The following is a 25,231-nucleotide window of genomic DNA, read 5'->3' on the forward strand; positions in this document are numbered from 1 at the left end:
AAATCCAACTAGTAATTAAAAACTAGCATACATCGAAGCAATGAAAAATTCTTATGCAATGCTGAAATAGCTTCACTATAGGAATCAGAATATTCCTGTAATAAAACAGAATATTCCTGTAGTGACTATTCTAAAATAGTCAAGAATGGGAAAGAGCAAAACAATGATAACAACATAAAAAAAATACAACCTTAGAGATGCCAGTGCTGTGAGTCCTCAATAAATATCTCCATGGTCATGCTTCTCACTGCAAAAAAAGTCTCTGAAAGTCAAGAACTCTGAAAACCAGCAAGTTTTTTGGACAACAAATCTTCTCCTGTAGCCTTATGTAAAGATAGGCAAAGGAATCAAAACTTTCTCTGGCTACTTATGAAATCTTGCACTTCTCTGATTCCATGGTTTTTGGGGGCCTATTTTGGTATTGTGTTCCTCAGCTCTGCCTAGTTTCTTATATAAGAAACATTTCCCACACCAGGTCTCCTCAATCACATCTGGTGAGGTAAAACTCTTCCTGGTCAGCAGATGCCATTAGAGTCTGGGCTGATTCATACAACACAGTATTGGTATTTAAAACTGATCAAAGAGCAAAATGAAACCCGAGATTTCTGTCTTTTTTCTCTCTCAACCATCCAAACTTGACCTGTATATTCCTTATTAGCCCTTAGCCAGTTGGGCTTAGTCCTTCGCCAACTTAGCCCTTCGCCAGTTGATTATAATGCAAATGATTCAAGCCTAAATTCTGGTCTAAACAGTATATACTGTCCAGTCATCTTGTAAAGGCCCAGTCCTGTCCATAGACTATTCTCCCCTCCTGATTATCAGAGTTTCAGGAATGCTTATTCATTTGGTTGCCAGTTCATAGGAAACTCTACTGTGAAAGATAAGCTTGGGTCAAGGTTTGGGGTTAATTCCATAGCCTGGGGGCTTTGGGGCTCTATTCAGCTCCTGTTATCAGAAGTGGATATGAATTCTGATGAGGACTGGCCATTCAGGGGTGTATCCACTGTGCTAATAAAGAGTCTAATGAGGAAAAAAATCCCAAATCTATCCAACTGTGTCTTGGTTTACAAGATTTTCAAAAACAATTAGACATACTTTATTAATCAATAAAGTGCTATAAAAACCCCACTTGAAAACTAGATGAATCAAATTGATAAGAATCTTTTATTGAACATATATTGTGTGCTAGGTATTGTGCTAAACACATACAGGTGATCTCATGTATTGTTTACCATTATGTTATAAAGTCATTACTACTGCAATCATTAGTTTACAGATGAGAAAACTAAGGTTTAGATAAATTGACTTAATACACATCACAGAACATAATTGGTGAAGCCATGTCTTTCTGCTGCCAAGAACCATTTATGCTTTAATTCTTTACTACATTGCCTGGTCAACTCTGTTCCCTCCCTCCTCCAAAATCATTCAATTTTGTTTAGATCTATTAAAAGATAATAAAACAAAAATAAGCAACATCAATAATGCATTAAGATTCTTTGAGTAGGACTTTCTGCTAACTAATTCTATATCAGTAGTATAGTCCTCTAGAATAATTAACAAGTGGCAAATAGTTAAATATCATGTATCCCATTAGTTTAATTCATACATTTCTACATACTCATAGTCATTTTTTCTATATATTAGCGACAGCACTATTCTTGCAATTTCTGATCTTAGAGTTCTTTCAAATGGTGGTTAAGTAGAGGAAGAGGGGATTTGGTCTGTAGTTTCTTGAACTACCAGGATCAGTTAATTTTTAATGTTTTACCCTCAGCCTTCTTAGCAGTCTGTGTTTAAAGTTAAGAAGTTCATCTGTGTCTAGAATGAGAGAATATTTCTGTTAATTCTGAGTCAGCTTGGAAAATAATTTCTGTAAATTGACAGGAAATATTTAAAATGCAGTTTTAATAAAGATAACTTTGTATATGAAGAAAGTCCTTGTATACCAGGCATTAGTTACCAGATTATATGTGTTTTACCCAACATTCCATATATTCTGAAAAAATTCTATTTCAGTAGTCACATGATAGAAACGGACACTAACAGTAAATCTGGAATTTAGTAGGACTTTTGAAATTGAAATTGTTATTGAGATAATTATAGATTCATATGCAATCATAAGAAATAATCCCTTGTAAACTTCACCAGTTGCCTTCAGTGGTAACATTTTGAAAAACTGGATTGTAACCAGATATTGACATTGATGCAATCCACTGATATATTCAAATTGTTCAAGTTTTGCTCAGATTCATTTGTATGTGTCTTTGTGTATATGAAGTTCTATGCAATTTTATTGCCTAAGTAGGTTTTTATATCCACCATCATAATCAAGATACTGAACAGTTACAACCCCACAAGGATCTCTCCTGTTTCGCTATTATGAACACACCAACCTCTTTCCAGACCTCCCCTACTCACTCTGTCTCTAACCCCTGGCAGCCCAACCACTAATCCATCCTCCATTTCTAAAATGTTATAATTTCAAAAATGTTACGTAAACAGAATCATATAGTATATAATATTTGGGGATTAGCTTTTTTCACTCAACATAGTTCCCTGGCAATTCATCCAAGTTGTTTCATGTATCAATATTTTGTTACTTTAAAAAATATTCTTAAAATATTTTTTAAAGTAACAAAAATCAGCAATAAAGGGATTTTTTTAAATCCCTTTATTGCTGTTATCCTATGGTGTGTGCCTACTTACAATTTCTTTAACCATTAGACTGTTGAAGGACATATGGGCTGATACCATTTTTTGGATATTGCAAATAAAGCTGCTATGAATATTCATTTACAGGTTTTTATGTGAACATAAATAGTTATTCCCCTGGAGTAACCATTTAACTTTAGATTTTTAAATCTAAAGTTAAAAATAAACTAGGGTGGTCTTAAGAGAGAATATTAAAGTGATGGTATTTGTTTTTATTTGCTTATTTTTTATTTTATGGTGGAACAAATAGTTTCCTTGATATGCAGACAACTTTCTGAGGGTCAGCATAATTGCAGTCAGCATTTAAATGCTCTTTCTGAGTTGGCAAGTAATTCTGCTGTGAGCCCTACATAAGATGCCTGGTTCAGTGAGTGAAACTTTCCTGGTGTTGCTTTGAATATAGAGTCATGTCTCCCAGGATGCATTGTCAACAAGCCTGATGAGATACAATGTTGGTGCTTTGGCTCTTTTTAGTTGTTCTTTGACTTTTAAGTCCTTCGGGTTCTTTACTAATCTGAAGAAATCACAGCTTCTGGCTATTCAGTAGTCTTTCAACAGTTAAACAAGCTTGACTGTCAGAATTCCAATACTGAAAGAATCTACAAAATGAGTGAAATGACCTTGGGCACTATTTTTAATACCCATTGTAATTGTTTCTAGATTTAAACTTGAGAGTTATACACAGAGTTGTACATTTAAACATGAGTGTTTATTTATTTTTGACAGGCAAAATTGAAATTTGCTAGACTTCTCCTTAATTTTGGACCTAGGGAATGAGTATTACTCATTGATTTAAAGAGTAATCTATTTAATAAAATAAGACCCCATGACAAAACCCCACAATGATATGTCTTGTATTTAGTCTTGTATTCAGTCATGCTGTGGGTTATGACACGATTTTTCTTAAACACAGTGACACAATCTATTTTGTTTTTACTCTAGAAATAGAAGTCTACTTTGATGGTTTTTTTTTTTTTTTTTTGGTCACTGCCAGTATTATAAAAAGGTTTTTCAATACCTTAGAACATGTTTCAGATTATCATTTAATCTGAAAAGTTCTTGTTTTTTGTTTTCTTTTTTTGAGGGTCAAAACAATATAAAGGCTTTGAAAGTTGAGAATGTTCCTAGATCAACATGCTTTTTCCAAAAATTGATCCATGCTATGAATAAGAAACATTTGCATGCTTTGTTCAGTTTTCATTTCAAAATACTTCTCTGTTTTTCTTCCTTAAGTTTAAATTGTACAGGGTAAATACTACAGTAGTAATGACTTCCTGAAGATAGATGCACTTCCAGTATCCTTATTAGTAGGGATTGCTGATATAGATTATTGTGGGGGCTGAGAGATTTGTAACACAGCAGGTTATTCATTAGCAATTCCAGAATAAGCATTCAATAGAAAATCATTCTAACTAATGGTTATTTTAAGTTCTAACTGACTCTATAATGCATGTAATAGTATAAATGCCTAGATACTATGTACATTTCTGCTTTACGAATTAAAACTATTTTCATGTAACTCATTTCACATACCATTATTGTACAACTCCTGTGAATACTATTGTCTAAGAACAATAGAAAGGACAACAATACATCCTTTAAGCAAGATGGATGCTGAAAATATATGTGTGGGCATTTTTCTTTCTGGTAATTTCTTAAGATACTGTCTACAATGTCACCTTCTACACATAATTTTCTAAATGACGTATGCTAATGTTTATATGCTTCTATATAGGCATGATCATATATATAAAGATTCAGGACTATATTTATAAGAGTTAGAAAATACTAATCTTTCAAATATGTTAATGTAGTCTCTTTCAAAATAGGAAGTGTCTTAAAATGTTTATATATCCAACAATTGTTTTTTTTTGTCAGTATAACTAAATAGTTCACAAAGAATAAGAGGAATTAATAACCAGGTTTTTTTGGTAAGCAATTAAAGCAATAGATCTATATCTATCAATCTATGTATCTGTCTGATTTGGGAAAAAATAAAAAAGAGATGGTAGTGACAGATACATTGTGTGAAAGATCCCACAACCATCTGGGTTGCCTTTCAAATAATTCACCATTCAAACCTTACTAAAGCAGTACTGTGTCTCCATTGTTTTGATTAGGGATTGTGATTGTGTTCTGATCAGTAGCAATAAGCTTCTTTCTGTAAACATAGGTGCAATTTAAAATGTATAACTCAAACACTGCTAAAAGTAAGGAAAACCATAAAACTGGAGGCTAACAAGCCACAGAGATCAGCAGAGAAAGCTTAGTAATTTTTCCTGGATTTTCCTACTTCTTCCCCTTCTGTAATTTTTGCAATTCCTTTCTCTTGGAACACATTTCAAATTCTCTGAATATCCATTTCCTCAACTTTAAAATGGAGGTATTAATAGAACCTATCAGTTGATGAGAGGATGAAATAAGTTAAAGTATGTAAAATCGCTAAGCACACTAAGTAATAATCCTGGCATACTGGAAGGGCTTAACAAAATTACTTAGTTGGCATTATTATACAATTTGCAAGACTCTGCTCCCAATTTTAGAACTCTTTGAAAATTCTAAAACCTAGCTACCATGAGTCACTCTTGTTCGAGCTTATTTATTTTAAATGGTGTTCTTTAAGTTGACTTTCCCTTGAATCTAAACATGTTAGTTGTACTCTCAACCTCAACTGCTGAGATAAGGTTCTCTCGGATCTGAGACTAGTGATTACTGTACCTTCTTGGTGAATAATATTTCCTTAAATTCTACCATACATTATCTGGTGCCCAGGTTAGTCCTCGAGTAATGATAGCCCTATGGGAACAGGCATCCCAGTTTAAGCAGGGCTTGGACAGCCAGATTGCAAAGTCTACCTACCATCCCTCCCCCGCTTCTCCCCCCCCCCCCCCAACGTGCCTCCTGGATATGCTTTACAGAGTCTGGGCTTCTTGCTATTTAACAGATTTCTGAACTGTCTGCAATTCTGGGCTAGACGACCTCTAAGGGACCTTCCTACCCATCTCTGACCAGTATGAAGTAGGTTCAAGAAACCCAGGACTTTCACAAAGCTGTGTTTGGGAATCTACCAACAGAGAAAATGTTTTCAAAGTGATTTCTGCTTGGCTGACCACCATTTCCAAAATTGTTGCTTGGTTAAGACTTCCCCAAATGAGACAAAGCTGTTTGTTCATGCTTCAAGTCATCCATGTTTGTGAGGAGTTTATGAAAATCCTAAGATTTATTTTTAGTAGTCCCATAAGCATGAAGAGTTGCTAAATGTGTTTTTTTTTGCTAAAAAGATAGGGATGCATCATTTATTCTCCAGCAATCCAGGTGCATTATTTTCATCTTTAATTTATATATGGAATTTTCTTATAGCCTTTATTGCTGCAAGAAATATAGGCAATGTTCCTGAAAAGGGACTGCACTTCAATAAAGACAAAATGTAGCTAATTACTGTGCTTTTGATTTGAATAAATAAATTAATAATTTTGATCTACTCCCTATAGGTCTATGCCTTATGACCATACAAGTTTGAATCACTGAGAACAGTGAAATAGTTGACATTTTTAATCACTCACCACACTGCTTAGCACTTTAAAATATTGAAGTGGCAGAAGAAAGATTTAAGGTACATGTCAATCGATAAGTGCTTTGGCTCATGTGAATTCTGCACAGCACAGACTGATCCATGTATTTTAGCAAGTGTTCATCTTTCACACTGAAGTGCTTTTAAAGTTTGGATATATTCCACGAATTGTAATAATTTTGTACATTTTCACAATCCTAGAGCTTAATTTGCTGTTTTAATCATTTTAACTAAAACATCTATTTCAACCTAAACTGATATATCTGACATATTACAATAATTCTTCTATAGTAGTTATAGAATTATACTTAGAATAGCATGTCCCCTTTATACTTTTTCTCATGCATGGGTAAAATATCAAGTACATTATTCAGTTTTTCTTCCAAGCATAATTTTCACTGAGGAAGTCCCTCTCTACCTATTAGTAAATGACAAACTTGAAATCGTTGTATTCGTACAGTTCTTCAGTGTCTTCTGTTATACATAACTGTAAGCAATTAAAGTTTGTGAACAGATAATTTTAACTTTAAATTAATTTTAACAGATGTGAAACAAAACAGAGCCACCTATAATATTTTGATTCACATGAATTCTAGTTACTTTAGTATAAATCCTTCAACTCTATAATATCTTCAAATGTCAGATTTATACATATAATGTCATATAATTCTTTAACATTAAGTGTACTTTTTATATTGCAGTATATTACTTCTTTCCTTTATACAACTTTTCTTAGTTTAAGAATCAAACTCACTATTTTATTTTCAAATATTATGTGACTCTTTAAGTTACCTAATAAAACTGTTTCCATTAAATGAAATCAATTAATATTCTATAACTTTTCTCAATGAACTATTTGAACTATTTGATCATTTACTTTGTATAATCAACTAAGCAAAGGGGCACAGGTTTTCCTAACTTCCAAGGATTCTTTCTGAGGTACTTTTTTTAAATACCATAATATATAACAGTAATTTCTCAGTAACAGACCAAAGTACTTAGAACTCAATAGAAAAACAAAGAGATGTGGTTCTTATCTGAATTCAAAATTTTAATAGGAAAAATGACTCTATTTAATCCATATCCTTGGATCTTCCACAAAATTAATCCTACTGTCAATTTATTTTTCATTCAGCCCATCCTCTAAAATGTTTGTTTAAGTCTTTGCCACACAAAAATTCAAAGGAAGATGTATGCCAACTGTTCTTTCCCTTACTTTCTTTTTCTTATATCTATAACTAAAATATAATTATAAGGTGAGAGAGGGACAGATATTGATTAACTGTAGAATAATAAGAAAATTGGGCAAGGTCCTTCTTATCTTTTTCTCTCAGCAATTTTGTTCTTTATAATATGAAATGTGTTAAATTTTGTGTTCCTAAAATGCCCTTGAAAGACTAAAATAAACTCTATGTTTATTTAAGGATTCATGTAAAAAAAAAGGCAGAGTGCATGAGGTTGTGACCAAAAATTGAGATTCTAACAAACTCTATTGTAGACAGACAATCTTGATGGTTTTCATGTCCCTAGGATTAACATAAAGGTTGAGTTGAACAAATTCTCAGGAACTCCAGCTTTTAATACTTTAAAGCACTGGGTACACCCTAGAGGAACATGAAAGTTTTTCTCTTTTTAATTTCATTTCATGACTGCGCACACTTCTGTACTGGTCTTATTTTAAGTCTCATTTGAGTTATTAGGAGTATGATTCCTAAAAATGCCTACCATGCTGTCTGAACTTCAAATTCTGGCCTCAACAGCTGCTCTTGTAGCTTAAATCTGAGGGAAGAAAATAAAATTGGTTAAATACATGTAAGACTATGCATCTTTAGTCTTAACACTCAAACAACAGCCCTGTGAGGTAGGTGAGTATTCCTATTTCACAGATGAGGAAAGGAAAGGGGCTTGAGTATAATCACCTAACAAGGTCACAGAGCATAGATTTAGGATCAAATCTCAAGATTATTGGCTCTAAAGCCCATTTTCCCTCAACACCAAGAGAGAAAAAATGAAACTTTCAATTTATGCCATAAGTAGAAACATGTAATTTTCTTCATGAAAAGAGTCAGTAGAATATGACAGGAGTACAGACTATAGATCCATGCTGCCTAGGGTTCAGTTCCTAGCACCGCCACCTTTAAAGCATGTGACCTTGAGTAAGGTCACCCTTGCTCACCCACTCTGGACTCAGTTTTCTTATATATAAAATAAAAACAATAATAGAAGCTACCACATAGAGTGCTCTGAGGATTAAATAATCAGGACTTGGCACATGGTAAATTCTGGTTATTATTGTTATTATTCTATCAGTTTTAACTAGAAGGGTCTTTGGAGGTCATTTAATTTAATTTCTTCCTTTTCCAAGTAAGAGGTTGAGATCCTAAGAAGCAGAATGACCTGCCCAGAATTATAAAGCAATAAACAGCATCCAGATTTCCTATTGTCCAATCTAGTATTACACTTGTAAGCAAAAACAACATTTGAAAGATAATGAATGCTTGATGCCATATTTAGAATTTATTTGTATCATTTTATAAATCCCTGAGATTTTTCTGCAATCTGCCTATTTCTACTGAGAAAATAATATCGCCTAATTGTAAATTTTTATGGATATTGATAAAAGGAAGGAGTCAACAAATTGTGAACATACTGCTATCTTTTATAAGTCCATAAAACTTAAAGATAGCCTCTTTTATATACAAATAAAATATTAGATAGAAAATGGTGAGTGAAAAATGATGATAAAAACAATTTTACTTAAATGAGAGAAATGTCTTACTTTAAGCTAAAAAATTTAAGACTACTTGATTATTTGTCAAAATTAATGATGTAGAGCAGAGTTGTTACTCTCTTTCTGTTGTCTTAAATGTGTTGACTTCTTCTGCATTGCACATTTTGTTCTAAAACAGAAGTGAACGCAATGATTAATGCACATATATTTTATGTTGTTAAAGTTTCAAAAATGATAAAACTCTGATTTCACAACAGATTAAAAATATTTTCCTTCTCCTGGAGAAAGTAATGAGCTACATAAATAGAAAAATCAAAAGTGGCTGTAAATGATGAATGCTACACTTTTCCTGAGAAGTTGTTTTTCTCTGATGGCAAAAAAAAAAAAAAAAAGAAGAAGAAGAAAAAAAACCTGATCTTTTTGATATATAGAAACTTATAGGAAAATAGTTTCTAAACTTCCTTTCAAATTAATATTCAACTCACAAATTACTAACACTTATATGCAAGGCAATAATCAAGTTAGTGGAGACATTGAAATTGATAAGACACAGTTTTGACTATCAAGGACATTACAATAACTAGTTATACTTTTTGTCCTAGCATGTTACTTAGTTACCAATGTAAAGTATAATTATTTAATAGCATTGAACAGTTTGGTTATTAAATATAATAAATTGGAGCCAATGTCAGATCATATATATTCATTAAATGGTCTCCCCTTATTACCATACTCTGATTACATTAAATGATATCAGAGTTACAATGAATTTTCACTTTCAGTGATCATTGTAATTTCCTTTATTTGTGAAATTAAACTACAAGAGCTATAACACATTAAAACAGAGCTGATATAAGACTGCTTAAATGACAGCATTTTGCTTTGGGGCAAATAAATAAAACATTTTCAGAAAATGCAAATCATCTCTTAACTAGACATTGTTCACAGATTGTAAAAAGGCTAACTTATTAATAAAATTGTATCTTATTTGCTTATTTATTTTATCATATGCACCATCTTAATATTCTTGCCCTTATGTTTTAGAGTAAAGGATTTACCAACTAGCATTCTTTTTAATCAGTGTAAGTTTCCCCTGATAATTACTAAGGATAATTTATTGTCATGAGAAGATAATGTGTAAGTGATGCTAATTGGTATTGAATCTCCTAAAGAATATAGCACTAACAAGTTTACTTAAAATTTTTCTAAGATATAATTTTGAGATAGTATACTTTAGTGATAAGGTATATATATTGTCCATGCATACAAAAATATACATGGAATATTTCCAAATAAAAACTACTCAGATGTTATCCATTCTTTTGTTGTTCATATTTCTAAGACTTATCAGCTGGAGTCTACCAAAGGGATAAACAGTGTGTTACTCTCAGGAATCCCCTCATTATTATATATGTCAAAATTAATGGTGACAGTCAGCTCTTCTATGTGGGAAGACTGGTAAATTGGAAGTGCAAGTATGGAGCTCAAGGAAGAGGTATAAGATAGAAGAAACAAGAGAAGAAAAGCAGAGCTCTGAGAGGTAGCATGATCCATGTGCATGTAGGCCTGATTGAAAAGCTAAAAAGGAAAATTGGCCACTCAGTGTCAATGAAAAATATTCCCCAATATTGGAATGATCCACCGTGTGGCAGAGGTAAAGAAGAAAAGATAACACAGGAAGAGTCATTGGATTATGGATGAACAGAGAGGCTTGGGTAATGAAGGCAGGACTAAGTAGGCAGAAATGAGGATGTTTAGTGTTGATCGTGTTTTCAAATAATTTAATAAAATTATAAAGAATTAAACATATGATAGTAGGGTCAGATCTTTTTGTTGTTGTTTAAGAGTGCTATTTATTTTTCTGTAGGAAGTTTACATGATAGACATTCACTTATTCATTATTTCAACCAACAAATATTTTGGAACAGTTTCTTTGTAAAATAAAACATTGTTTAAGGCATGTTAGGGCAAAATAAAAAAAGAGAAAGAAGATGACTCTTTCAAATTAACCTAAGATAAGGATTGTTGGAGCCAATAATTGATGGGATCATGGCCACAAAGAAATGGTACCATTTACAAGGAATCTGAGAACCAATGACTCAGGTTGTTAAAGAGAGCTAGAGGCTCTATGCTCACATAAGATATTATAACAGCATATTTCTGTTACTCTCACAGATGTGAATTCAATGAATGATAATCAATTATATAGGGACACATATCTTTCCCTCAAGGAAGAATTGGAAAACCCACTTAGGCACAAGATTGTAAGCCATTCTGTATTTGTGTGAGTGAATAGTTCTAAGAATGCAGAAGAAACCATCAGTTCTGCCTAAGGAGATCAAGTAAGGTGTAAAGAAAAGTTTAACTTGGGATCCTGGCCTTAGGGAAGTACTCCAAAACTAATAAATTTGAGGAGGAACAATAGCACAGGAATGTAGAAGGTTCAACATTCCATAAGGTGAATATGCTACTAAGGCATATAGACTTTGTTTAGATAATTTAATGGATGAGAGAACTAGAGGAAGACTAAATGCAAGTTGCAGATGGCCTTAGTGCCTGAAAAGGTAATAATACTTTATTGAACAGGCAGTATATTTCTGAGCAAGAGAGATCAGACCACAGGCTGTTTAGGAAGATTTCTCACTATAGGTTGAAATAGAGAAGGGAAAAACTCATGATAAAATGTTACCTCTTAAATTTTATATGCTGAAAACAAAACTGCAAAAGTAGATTGATTTTTCTGAGAGGCGAAGTGTTCGTAGGAAATTATATGGGTATTCGCAAGGGCAATTGTTAGAAATAAAGCTACTTGTGTTAGTAAGTGGCTTACTAATGGGATTAGAAATGCAAACAGGAAGTGATTTGAGAAAAGGACTCCTCATAAGGAAATGAAAAGAAAAAAAATCATGGTTTTTTTTTTTTTTTTGATAATTAGGACAGAATGGTAACCTCAGAAAAATTTCAGTGGCAAGTATTATTGTTCCTTCAAAAAAGATGAATTCCTTTGTTCATCCCATCCAATTTTTTTCTGTTATTCCTTTGAATCTGAAAAGTAAAATGTAAGAATAATTTTAATAAGAAAAAGATGTGGAAATGGTTTACCTAGGAGCATTCTAATAATGGAAGTTATTGCCAAATCATTTGGTAATATTCCTTTTCACATTTGGCAATTTTCTATGCAACAGTGGAAATAATAGATAATGGGTGATTTTCTTGGCTAAAAAATAACCAGTGCAAAATGAATGAAAATCTTGAACTCAGGCACATGTAAGATGCTAGTTATGACTACATATTAAGAACAAGCTGTTACTATCACACAGAATCTTTAGAACCAAGAAAGTTGAGCCTTGAAGGTTTATTTTTAACTTAGATTTTTCTTCTTTTTCACAATTCTTGGATTTTTTAGAACACATCCAAAAACCAAGCATTATGAGAATTTCTCAGTACTCAAATTTAGCAAATTCAGTTAATAGCATTTTTTTCCTTCTAAGCCTCAAGAGAACATCAAAATTCGATCTCCAAGACTTGATGTCTTCTTATATTCTTAGATTCTAGTGTTGATACATATATTAGTCTGTGCTTCTGTAACAAAGTGCCACAAATTGAATAGCTTAAACAAGAGAAATTTATTGTATCACAGTTCTAAAGGCTAGAAGTCTAAGATCAAAGTGTCAGCAGAGTTGATTCCTTCTGAGACTTGTGAGAGACAATCTATGCCATGCCTCTTATGGTGGTTTGCTGACAATCTTTGTCATTCCTCAGCTTATAGAAGTATCACCTAGGTTTCTTCTTTCATCTTCACATGGCATTCTCCCTGTGTGTGTGTGTGTGTGTGTGTGTGTGTGTGTGTGTGTGGTATGTGTGTACCCACATTTTTCCTTCTTATAAGGACACCAGTCATATTGGATTGGGGCACATCCTACTCAGTATGACTTCATCATAACTAATTACATCTGCAGTGACCCCATTTCTCAACAAAGTCACATTCTGAGGTACGGGGGGTTAGGACTTCAACATATGAATGGAGGGAGAACAATTCAAACTATAACACTATTTAATGAATAGATGGATAGGGACATTGTTTAAAATCATCTTTCAGATCATCTGCTAATTTGAGATCTTCTGTCTCTTATAGTTATCCAGAGAAATTAAAACTAAAGAGATAATTTTCATCAGCAGACGGATTGTTTTCCACATGTACCCAAGCTCTACTATTGAGATCATCTCATCACTGGCTCCCTTAACATCAACTCTTATGGAGGCCCCAGTTCTTTAGCATACTCTTTACCTGAATCATCTAGGAAAAATATCACTTTTATATTGCCTTCTTCTCAATAACCTTCAGGTGCTCCCTGCTACTTACACACTTAAGTCGAGTTTCTAAGTATGCCATTTAGAGTTGTCCACCCATCAAAGCATACCTGCCATTTAATACAGGTCTTCACATATACAAATCTAGTGTTCTAGCTAAATTCAGCTACTCACCATCTTCTGAATACACCACAAACTTTCTTATTTCTGTACCTTTGTTCATGCCTATTTTCTTATTGGAAACTTTTCTCTTTTATGTATCCTATAGGCCTGGCTGAAATCCCACCCCTTCCATGACCCCATCCCTATGCACAGCAAGTTATTCCTGCCTCTCATTCTTACAGCACTCGTATTCTTCATAAGTCATTTTGTACTAATTTCTGTTTGCATTTCTGTTTTTGTTTCCACATGTTTATGTCTTACCTCCCCAGCTGGCTTATAAACATCTTGGGAACAAGTACATTCTGTTTTGTTATTCATAGAGTAATGCAGGTCCTCGATCATTATTGACACAGTTAGGATTGATTTATTATGCTTATTTTTTTATCAGCAACATATAAGGTAGCTGTTTTGTATTTCACTTTGATTTGTTGTGTGCCTCAGGTTAGTTGTTACCTCCCCCGTTCACAGAGTTACACATTATCTCATATATAGTTGGGAGTCGAGGGATTTGGCTCCATCTCATTGAACTAGTTCATTTAGTCCTCAGAGTTTTAGTTACCTTATCTGTAAAATCAAGAAGTAATACTAATTTAGTTTCAAGGTTACTATCAGATCTAAGATTCTATAATTTAATGGTTTCTACATTATATCATTTAGAATGAAATCACTATATAAAGCTAATCAGACATGCAGGCTTTTATACAAACATAGATGAATGGATTGATGAACCTTAGTATAATTTTTCGTCAGTGCTGACTAACAATTTAATGACCCCCAATTACTTATTTGATTTTATAACCCATACTCTGGCTACATTGTAAATAGATTTGAAGTGACCTTTTGAAAATTAAAACTAGTTAAGAGCTAATTTGAAAGCAATTTCTATAATGGTATATAAAGAACTGCTACTAGCAAAGATTAGCTACAGCAAACAGGATTAGGGAAATGCAGGGCAGTGGTATCTTCACTTTAAGTTTTTTGTTTATTTTTTGTTTGTTTTTTAACAGAGTGCACATTACTTTTATAATTGAAAAAGAATAATTAGGCAGTTTTTCAGCCAATTCCATTTTTTAGAGAAAGGACTTCAGGCTGGTGAAAAATCAATAATAAAAATAAGTATAAATGTCTCCTCCCTCCTTCAGATGGAGTTGTAGAATCAAGATGCCAAATCTAACAAAGTCTGTGGAGTACATATTAATAGATATGTTTATTAGTGTCCTCTTATAATATTCAAAGTGCTTGCTCATGATGCTTGCTTCAGCAGCACATGTACTAAAATTGAAATGACACAGAGATTAGTATAGCCATTGTGTAAAGATGACATACAAAATCAGAAAGCATTCCATATTACCCTATTTTTTACACACACATACACACACACACATGCTAATGAAAGGGACACAAAGAAACTTTCAGAGGTGATGAATATGTTTATTACTTGGATTGTGGTAATGACATCATGGGTTTATGTATATATTCAAACACATCAAATTGTATATATTAAATATATGCAGGATTTTGTATTCCAATTATGCCTCAATAAAACTGTGCATTTAAAAAAATGTACTACCTCATGATAATTAATAAAGAGACTAGTATTTTGAATGTGGAAGAAAAGTCAAATAAACCAGTAACTCAAGGGAAACAAAATACTATGTGGAAAAAAATAATATGCAGTACTTGGTCTCAGTACTTGGTATCTGAATATACTTAACTACTAGCAAATGAGCACTGAATATGATTCTAGGTTTTCTACAAACTCAGATTAAGAAGAATCTCTTAGGCTATATCCTTTTTTTACATAACAGGAAAAAAGCATCTGAGTAATTCCAAAGAGAAAAACTATCTAAGCATTGACTTAAAGATAAAATCCATCTGGTTAGTTCTTTTGTAAGGGATATTGGAGCATAGAATAGCATGAATGTCTTTAACTACAGTTTTGTAAAAGATGCACCTGTTTCAAGGGACATTTCTTTTATTGATGCTCTAACAGTGCTGAGAGCATAATGCTCTATCTTAACAGAGGGGAATTATTCTTGCAGAGAATGAAAAACAAGACCTAAGCCCTTTACTTTGTGATGATCCAATATTTTCAAGGTTTAACTAGAAGAATTAAAATTTCTGGCTCATAATGCAATATCCTTTAATGTATCATTATAAGGTGAGTAAGGCTTGTGAGACTATGAGAGGCAGGAACCTCATGGGTACGAGTGCCCTCTGTGTGAGGTTCTCACTGGAAATCAGCCTCTATTGCAGTAGGAGTGTGGCAGAAAGGTGGTGGGTGAGTTCAGGTAGAGTGTTTTCACTAATTAGATAATAGAGACAAGTAGAGCTGGAACTGAGGACCAGAACTGGGACCCTTCAGGGCCAAGATGGCATAAGGTGGGTGTGAGAAGTTATCCAGTTCTCCCTCCCACAGCCGGATAATGTAGGGTTCCCAGCATCTTGCTTGAATATTGGGGGAGAAGTTAAGGCAGCCATAGGATGTTCACAGATCAACCCCCTGGCAATTTAACTGAAGGGGTCAACCTGTTGGCATTTCATATGGTGTCCTTAACCAGGCCAGGTTTAAGGAGAGCGCTGTGTGAGAGAACTTCCCATACTAGTCCTCATGAAAAAGGCTCTCTTGGCCACCACAGATAACTGCACACTGTCTCCTTAACCAGGAGTGTTGATTTTTATGATTCATCACCCTTCTAAGGTATTTCCTTTTCTTTTTGTTAGCTAGGGCCAGTGTAAAGGTTAATCAAATGGTTCTTCACCTATGTTCTTTCATCACCGTGTTCAACAAATACTCAATCCAAGGAGTACTACCTCTTAGTTAAAAGTTGTGTTTTTTAATAAACACAATTCATTATTTCTATTAATGTTGATGTAGAGGGTGAAGGAAACTGAACATTTATTAAACTTCACTCATGAATCAGATTCCTGATCACTTTTAACACCATTTTCTAGATAATGTAAACAAGGCTTATAGAAGTTCAGTAATTTGTTAATGATCTTGTACTTAGAACTGGGATTAAATACAGGTAATTTTAATACCGAAATATTTATTTCTATTGAGTATTCCTCCTAATGAGAAAATTAATTTTCTCTTACCCCATATGTATTTCAGGCATTTCTTAGCCCAGTGCTTACAATATAAGTGCTGTGTGCCCAAATTTACCTTTTATGTAACTCTAGATTTAAGGATCTTTTCACTAGAGTTCTATGTTGTCAAATGCAGACAAATTGCCAAGTTCATTGGATACAGTTTGTAAATATTTTTTGTAATAAGTATAAAGAGTTCATATTGGTTAGAGATTGCCTCACTCAGTGAGTTCTGAGTTTCCAAGGATGACTCTATGCCAGAGCTCCCATATTCAACAAAATGACTAAGGGATTCTCTGGGATCCAGGGCAGATGCTGATCCTGTCCATGAGACCTTTGGTAAATGGATGTGCCAATGATGCAAGCTTGGACCAGAGTTTAAGTTAAAGGCTGGAGCTATTGAATTGTGATGCCTGGAAAACACTTCTGGACATTTACAAACACACACACGCACATGCACACACCCTTCCATCTTTCCAAACCATATACCCACTCAACATAGGAAATTAATATACAAAAGTTTGTATAGGAAAAATCAAACCTTTCAATAGACAAATGATAAATAAAAGGAACTGCAAGACGAGTGATACCAAAATACCACTAGAAAAACATGTAAAAGAGGGCAACAAAGTTGTCAACAGATGAGCACTTATAAGAAAATGTTGCTACTGGCCAGATATGAAAGTTATGACTGGAAGTTTTCCTATACATTGAAAAATTTTAAAAAAGCTCTTACTTCTGTGAAGGAAGACTATGAATCATAAATGTAAGAACTCAAGGAAGTGGAAAGAAATAGAATCTCAGTTGGCAGAATTCAGTTGGAAGGAACAAACTAAAGGTATCACAGAAATATAAAAGAATTATAAGAAATGGATGTGAGAATAGACATTGTAAAAAGCACAGCAAATACATAGGGAATATAAATTAAACAATACAAGAAAGCAAAATAAAAATAAAAGATAAAAATAATTAGAGAGGCGGGGCATGGTGGCTCATACCCGTAATCCTAGCACTTTGGGAGGTTGGAGCAAGAGGATCACTTGAGGCTAGGTGTTCAAGTTCAGCCTGAGCAAGAGCGATAACCTATCTCTATAAAAAATAGAAAAATTAGCTGAGTATGGTGATGCACACCTGTAGTCTCAGATATTTGGAGGCTGAAGCAGGAGGCTCATTTAAGCCGAGGAGTTTGAGGTTGCAGTGAGCTATGATGTTGCCACTGCACTCTAGCCCAGGTGACAGAGTGATACTCTGTCTCAAAAAAAAAAAAAAAAAATTAGGAGAAAATGACAGATATATAAACCAGGCAAAGCAGAACCTATATATGTCATTGGAGTTCCTGAAAAAGAAGACCAAAAACAGTGGAATAGAAATAGTATTTGAAAATATAATTGAGGGGGGAATAGTTGTAAACAGAAAAGAATATCTAAATCTATTGAAAGGGTATATCATGTAATAGTGAAAATTGATTCAAAACAGTCTGCACTGAGACATATACTTCTGCTACATACCCAGGACATATATACTTAAAACAAATTCTAGTAATATTTTACCCTTTATGATATGAAAGCATCTTTTAAATAGACAACAACAATTATGCTAATTACAGTATAAAAAAAAAAAAACATTTTTCCTTGGTGGTATTCAATACTACAGGTCAGTAGAGCAAAACCTCTGAGATAATCAAGGAAAGAAAGTGTGAGCCAAGGATTTCATGTTCAGCCAAGATGTTTAGTAAGTGTAAAGGCTACAAACAATATTCAGTGAGCCAAAACTCAAGAAATAATGCTCGTGTACCAAGGACTGAGCTTCAGACAATCAAGGGATGACAGGAAAACTTTAATAAAATAACTGGCGATAAGCATTTAACATATTTGACAGAACTAAGACTAAAACAAATGTGTAGTTTAGATGAAAAAAATGCAAAATAAATTTTATATGCCCTGACAATTAAAAAATATACAAGTGAGAGAAATTGAGAGAGTAAAGGGGAAAGAATTTTAGCAGTTTCTCAAGAGAACAAACATGCAAGTACCATATGTAGAATATCATGGGTACAATATTTACTGGTTGCTTCATTTATAACAGTGTAGGGTCAAAGGATATCACTTAAAGCTGATAAATCAAGTAATAGAATTATAACTTTGTATGATTACATCATTTAACAGTACAAACATGATATATAAACAGGATTTTAAAAAATCATACACAATTGCCAAATAGATAAAATTAGAAATGCTGAATAAATTTGGCATGGCAATATTGATTTCAAAAAGTGTGCATCTAAAAATTTATTAGCTCTTTAAACAGAATAATGAGGTGAACATATTTTTTTCTCTGCAGCATTAGAGTGTCTTTTGCTTGGCTCTGAATGCTGATGAAGAGGCAAGGAAGCACTGTCCCTCAGCAAGAAGTGGGAGTATCCCATGGGTTGATAGGGAAGTCTCTTCACTCAATAATCAACTGTAAGACTGTCCATCAATTATGTTGATTTTTAGGAGAACTCTTGGCTCTTTAATCTGAAGGGAGCAAAAATATGTTACAGTATGGGAATGGAACCTATTATAGCAGTAGGACCTTTCTCCAAAAAAGAAATATATATATATATACACACACACACACACACACACACATATATATATATATATTTACATATATATACATATCATATTTTGCCTATAATTGTGTGGGATTCACAAAGCCCCTGAAGCTTATCCAAAGAGACTCTCAGGATACATGGACTCCAGGTTAAAGACCTTGGTTTAAAAAGTTCTTCAAACTTTGATCAGAATCTCCATTTTTTTTTTTTTTCAGAGTCTCACTCTGTTGCCGTGTGGCGTCAGCCTAACTCATAGCAACCTCAAATTCCTGGGCTCAAGGATCCTTCTGCCTCAGTCTCCAAGTAGCTGGGACTACAGGCATGTGCCACCATGCCTGGTTAATTTTTTCTAGTTTTGGTAGAGTTGGGGTCTTGCTCTTGCTTAAGCTGGTCTCTGACTCCTGAGCTCAAACGATCCTCCCGCCTAGGCCTCCCAGAGTGCTAGGATTACAGACGTGAGCCACCGCGCTCGGCCAGAATCTCCACTGTTGATCTTGCTGGTCAGAACCATGGATGTTACTGCTGCATGCTTTGATAGAAGGAAGGCTGCTAAAACAGCATTCATGTCCACCTAAGCTATCTCTGATTTATTCTGAAGTGTAAAAGTGGCAGTTCTCAAAGTCTGGTCCCCAGACACCTACTCAGAAGCATTTGGGTTCCTGTTAATAATGGAGGTTGGTTGGTTTGTTTTTAAACCACACACTAGACTAGAGAAGGCAGAAGCAACAGTAACATAAGAGCTGGATCCCTGCCTCTCCAAACTCTATGCAGAACGGCAACATATAAATAGCCCCACCCTTTGTCTCACTGTCCCCTAAAATGAACATTCCAAAGCTAATAGCAATAGGTTGGCAAAGGGAATAATTAATCATTATGAATCCAAAAGGTTTTTTTTTTTTTCTATTTTAAAATGACTAACATTTAGAGGACATTTACCACATGCCAAGCCTGCAGGTAGTCACAGTCACAAAGAATGTTTTATGTTCATTGCAGCTCAGTCATCACTTGTCCTAAAAATAGGTAGGAAGATGCTCCTGGGTCACTAGCTTCACTTGCTTGCATGCAGCCCAGCACAGTGGTAATGCTGAAGCATGCACACATGGGATGTCTGAATAGTAGGTACACATCACATCACAATTAAAGGTTCAATTACCCAGGTTGCAGCGAGGCAGGATGGAGTCCTATATTCTGTCTTTTAGTCAGAGATCCTAACATGCCTTATCAATGAGCATTGTCCTACATGGTTATCTCTGTGGGCATTGTGGTTCCATTTGGAAAACAGAGAGCACTGTTGCCCAGCCGATTCTCACTATTGTGCTCCTTTAAGAGGTGATCTAATAGGTATCCAAGGTAAATGAGTGTCAATACTTACATATTAAAGTCATCACCTTTAATTGTACCAAGAAGGACTGATAGAATCTGATCTTAAATTTGAACCAACTGGTCCGATTACTTTAGTCAAATCTGGGTGCATTTCTTTATGTATTGCTGACTTATGCTGTAGCTCTTTCTGTTTGCAATTTTCTTTTTATCCTCATGTGAAGTGAAACCCTGGACATGTATAGGAATGTGCACAATATATTTAATTTGGCACTCTGCATCTGGCAGGGCCAATGCAGCGGAGTCTTATGTGCTCCAATTTGTTATTGCACTTCTATAGAATTCACAATGGATTTCACAGTAGAATGCACAATGTAAAATGTCCTCAGTGTTACACATCTTTTAAAGTAAAAAGATCACTTAAAAATTCTGTAAATGTAAAAACTCAGTGAACTAGGTAGATTTTTGGTATTTCTCCAATAAAGATTTTAAATAGACTTTTCAATTTCAGATTCAACTTATTTAAAAAAAAATTATCATGTATATTTGAGGTTTATAATATGATGTTATAGGATTCATATAGATAGTAAAATGGGTACTATAGTGAAGCAAATTAACATATCTATCATCTCACATATAGTTACTTTTTGTGACAAGAGCAGCTAAAATCTACCTGTTTAAAAATTCCTAACACAATCCAGTTTTATTAACAGTACTCTTCACGTTGTACATTAGATCTCTAGACTTGTTCATCGTACATATCTGCTACTTTGTATCCTTTGACCTACATCTTCCATTTCTTCCCCTCCTCCATAACCACTGTTTTATTCTCTTTCTCTGTATCTTTATTCAGCCTTTAAAAAGGAAATCCTGCCATTTGACACAATGTGGATGACTTTGGAGGATATTATGCTAAGTAAAATAATCCAAACACAAAAATAAAAATATTTCATAATCTTACTTATATGTGGAAGCTAACAAATGTCAGATATTCATATTTACTTATTAAAAACCATTGTTAACGTGACAAATCAAGTATACTATTAACTCTGTCATCTTAACACACTATTTAAATTTTTTATGTTCTTCTTATTTTGTCAATACATACATTATAAATGAAATACTATTCCAATCATTGTGTCCTTAAAAAAAGAAAAGAAATACTATACTAAAAAGCTCCTTCTTCCTTCTTATGCATAATTTGTTTTTACTTTCATGTTGGTCATTGTTTTAAACTACATAAATCATAACAATATTTAATTCCATATTTTTAGATAGTTAGATCCCAATTTTTATTATAAATAGCTCTACCATAAACATTTTATGGTACTATACAATATACTGGTGTTTAAGTAATTGGGCTTTGAAGTTGGGCAGATTAAGCCTCAAATCCTGTCAAAACTACTTAATAGCTGTGTGACTTTAAACATGTTATTTAACTTTCCTGAGCTTTAATTTACCTAAGTCCTAAACGGATATAGAATGATATCTTCCTGATAGATCTGTCCTGAGAATTAAATGAAGTAATCCATGTAAAGCAATATAGTGTATTAATAAATGTTCAATAATCATTAGCTATTATTATGACATAATTTTTTCTCTTCTGAATTATTAATTTGAATTGATTCCCAAGAATGGGAATATTGGTTAAATTATGTGTAAACTCATTTATTTGGTCATAATATAGTTGAATGTCTATTCTATTCTGGGTGCTAAAAGAATGTGATGAACAATACAGAGGTAGTCCCCAAATAATAGGTGTTTGCAATTTGGAAAAGAAGATAAACACCACATTAAGTCATTATACTCAAGTACAGTGTTGCACAATAAGAAGTACAGGGTCTTAAAGATATGCAGACTAAGGAGATATATATTGTCTGATTAACTTCCAAACTATTGAACATTTTAAATAATATAGAAGAGTAATGTACCTAATTACCAAAATCCTCAATTGCTTTTAGCTAGTTTTTCTTTATTTCTAACTTAATAGCTGCAAGATGTTATTTCTTTTTAAATTAGCATTTTATGTAATTCTTCATTTTAAATGTGCTTATATTATGATTCTGGATTTTCAAATTTGTCAAAAATATTTACTCATCCTTTAATACTAAGGATATGGTTGTATCCTTCACACAATAAAATTATCTTAGTATATATTTTAAACTCTCCTTTATCTATTTTCTACATTTTTTACTATTTTTTATATTGAGTTTTGTGTTTATTGAACCATAGTTTTACAATTTTATATTACAACATATATCCTGCCTTTTCTTTATAATTTTTTCCCACTGCTTCAGTATTTATACTGCATATTTTTTCAAGGATTTTTTTATTCTTGACCTTGAGAGTTCTCTAGTTATATTGATGCCACTGATATCACAGCAGGCATTTTTTTTCCCTTTTCTATACATAAACCATGGTTACTGATGTTCACTCAAGCACTATACAAAGAAGGAAAATTCGGCTTGAAAACACAACCTAAAAACTCTGCTCTGATAAAAATAAACTATGCTAAAGTCATTATAGATATTTCCATTTCTGTTAAGAGAAAATGATTCATGTTGTGAATTTTGTAAGATCTTCAGAATATCTACATGTTTTAGAGGGGAACTTCCCCCCAAATTAAAAGTGACCTTTAAAATGTACATTTATATTTATGTTGTTATTTTACGAAGATGATTCACCAATATGTAGCTCAACAATATAAACCAAGAAACAAAGCACTTATCCTTGAGAAATTTCAGCATGAATTTTAACTTACAGACTTTTAATATTTTTAAAACCACTCCTTTTGGACCACATTTAAATGTTCTTAAAGTAGCCCATGAAAATCATTTGTAATTATACAGGTATAAGGGAATTATACTTTCAACAGTAATCTGATGAAGATGGATGGGGACTAGAATTTAATCAGTATGGACAGACTATGTCATCATTTCCCAGTTTCCCTTTTACAGATCTTTGATGGGAAGCATCACATGGTTGTCAGTTTTATATCTCTTGTATTGGAGATTAGAGATTCCCAACTAAGCTTTCTGAAATTTCAGGAGTGATATGGCTATAGGTAGAGATTATAATACAACAACATTACTCTTTCCACAAGTGTACCAGAGTTCTTTAAAATAGGGACCATACTCCATGGGCATGCATAGATGTGGTTTAGTAGAGGGTCACCTGATAGTCAGACTCAGAGGAATATTCAGATTGTTTAACAACTGGTACAACTACACAGCCAAGGCCACTTGCAGTATCAGATAATACTTTGCAATGATTAGATTATGGAAAGATCAAAAGCAGGTGCTGAGGTGGCTCAAGTGGTATCTTTTTATCACCTGGTGTGAAACTATTTCAATATTTTAACAGGTAGTTAGCTGTACCTGGGCACAATGATTAATTATTTAATCTTGTTCTGAGTGGTGGCTATACTGAGTTTGGGTAGCTTATGGTACTCTTACATTGGAACAAAATCTAAAAACAATTCATCTGAAGAATGGATTCAGAAGGGGGAAATTCTCCAGTTATAGAGGCAAGACTCTAATTATAACATGAAGTAATCTCTCATGGAGTCAAAGGGGTGGGAAAAATTAATATTTAAAATTAATCTTAAAAATTAATTAAGGGGAAATATTTACCATATCCTTTATTGCTTCACCCATGAAGTCTCCCTGGCCATGTCACAGTTAGTGGATCATATTCTTTCCTCCTAATCTGCTGCTTCTCAGTCTTTGGAGCAGTTCTGTAATTTGTTTCCAACAAAATCATGGGATTTTCTGTTATATGATCTGCCAATAAATTCTGTCCTTTTGATAGATTGCTGCATAAGATTGAGACCTACTTCATAGAATGGAATGTAAAGAGCCTTAACTCCATTTGGAAATATTTCAAATCCTAAATTAGCTCACTCTGGACATGTTTATTTGTCGAGTCCTTGTCTTAGGCTTCTTCAATTCTAGACTTGAATAGCTAGATGGACCTTAAAACTGGTCAAAGATTCAGGGCAACTGCTTTTAGTGAGTATCTTTACCTGTGAGAACAAAATTTTGTTTTGTTTTGTTTTGTTTTTGTTATAAGTGGTTAAGTTAAAGAAATGTCTCAAAAGTTCTTGTGGACCAGAAAGGCAGGGACTGAGAGAAGAACTAAAATTATTAACATGTCTATTTTTATACTATTCCTTTTAATTATTCTTGTTTCTGTCTCTCCTTCACATTATATACCGATACCTGAGGTTGTCTATCTCATCCAAACAATAGAGGTATAATGGTCCTGCTACTAAGAAACTAGCCTAAGACATACAGGTTTCAACAAATAATTGAAAAATTTTCTCCCTTCTTATTGTCATGACTATTCCTTTTAATTGTCATGATTATTTCTTTAGTTGTCATGACTATTCCTTTTAAACCCCTTTTAAATCTCAAACCTTTTCCATTTTGTTCATTTTGTTCATTTTTTATATTTTCCTGTATGTTTTATAGCATTTATTGAACATTCAGTATACCTGGCTGAACTTAATGTTTGAGGAAATGTAAAAGCATAATACCAACCATATTGTGAATTCATGTATTATTTAACAATTGTAAAACTTGCATTTGAAAGCATTATCTGTGAAAGAAATTATGAGACAATATATGAAAAAATCCTAAATTAAATATAATTAAAATTCAAAATAATATTTTTCAGCCTGTTGGGAATTAAAATAACCATTTCTCCATTCTTTGATTCTTAACCATGTCCACTG

General features: G+C 33.4%; 1 protein-coding gene and 1 pseudogene across 4 annotated transcripts in view; both read left to right on the forward strand.

Annotated features, from left to right (window-relative positions):
• Positions 1-25,231, forward strand: part of MAGI2 (membrane associated guanylate kinase, WW and PDZ domain containing 2) — a 1,296,878-nt gene that overhangs the window by 91,809 nt on the left and 1,179,838 nt on the right. The gene's annotated exons all lie outside the window — the stretch shown is intronic.
• Positions 14,743-14,842, forward strand: LOC142873172 (uncharacterized; annotated as a pseudogene).

Source organism: Microcebus murinus, chromosome 9, assembly GCF_040939455.1.
Source record: "Microcebus murinus isolate Inina chromosome 9, M.murinus_Inina_mat1.0, whole genome shotgun sequence".
NCBI lineage: Eukaryota > Metazoa > Chordata > Mammalia > Primates > Cheirogaleidae > Microcebus > Microcebus murinus.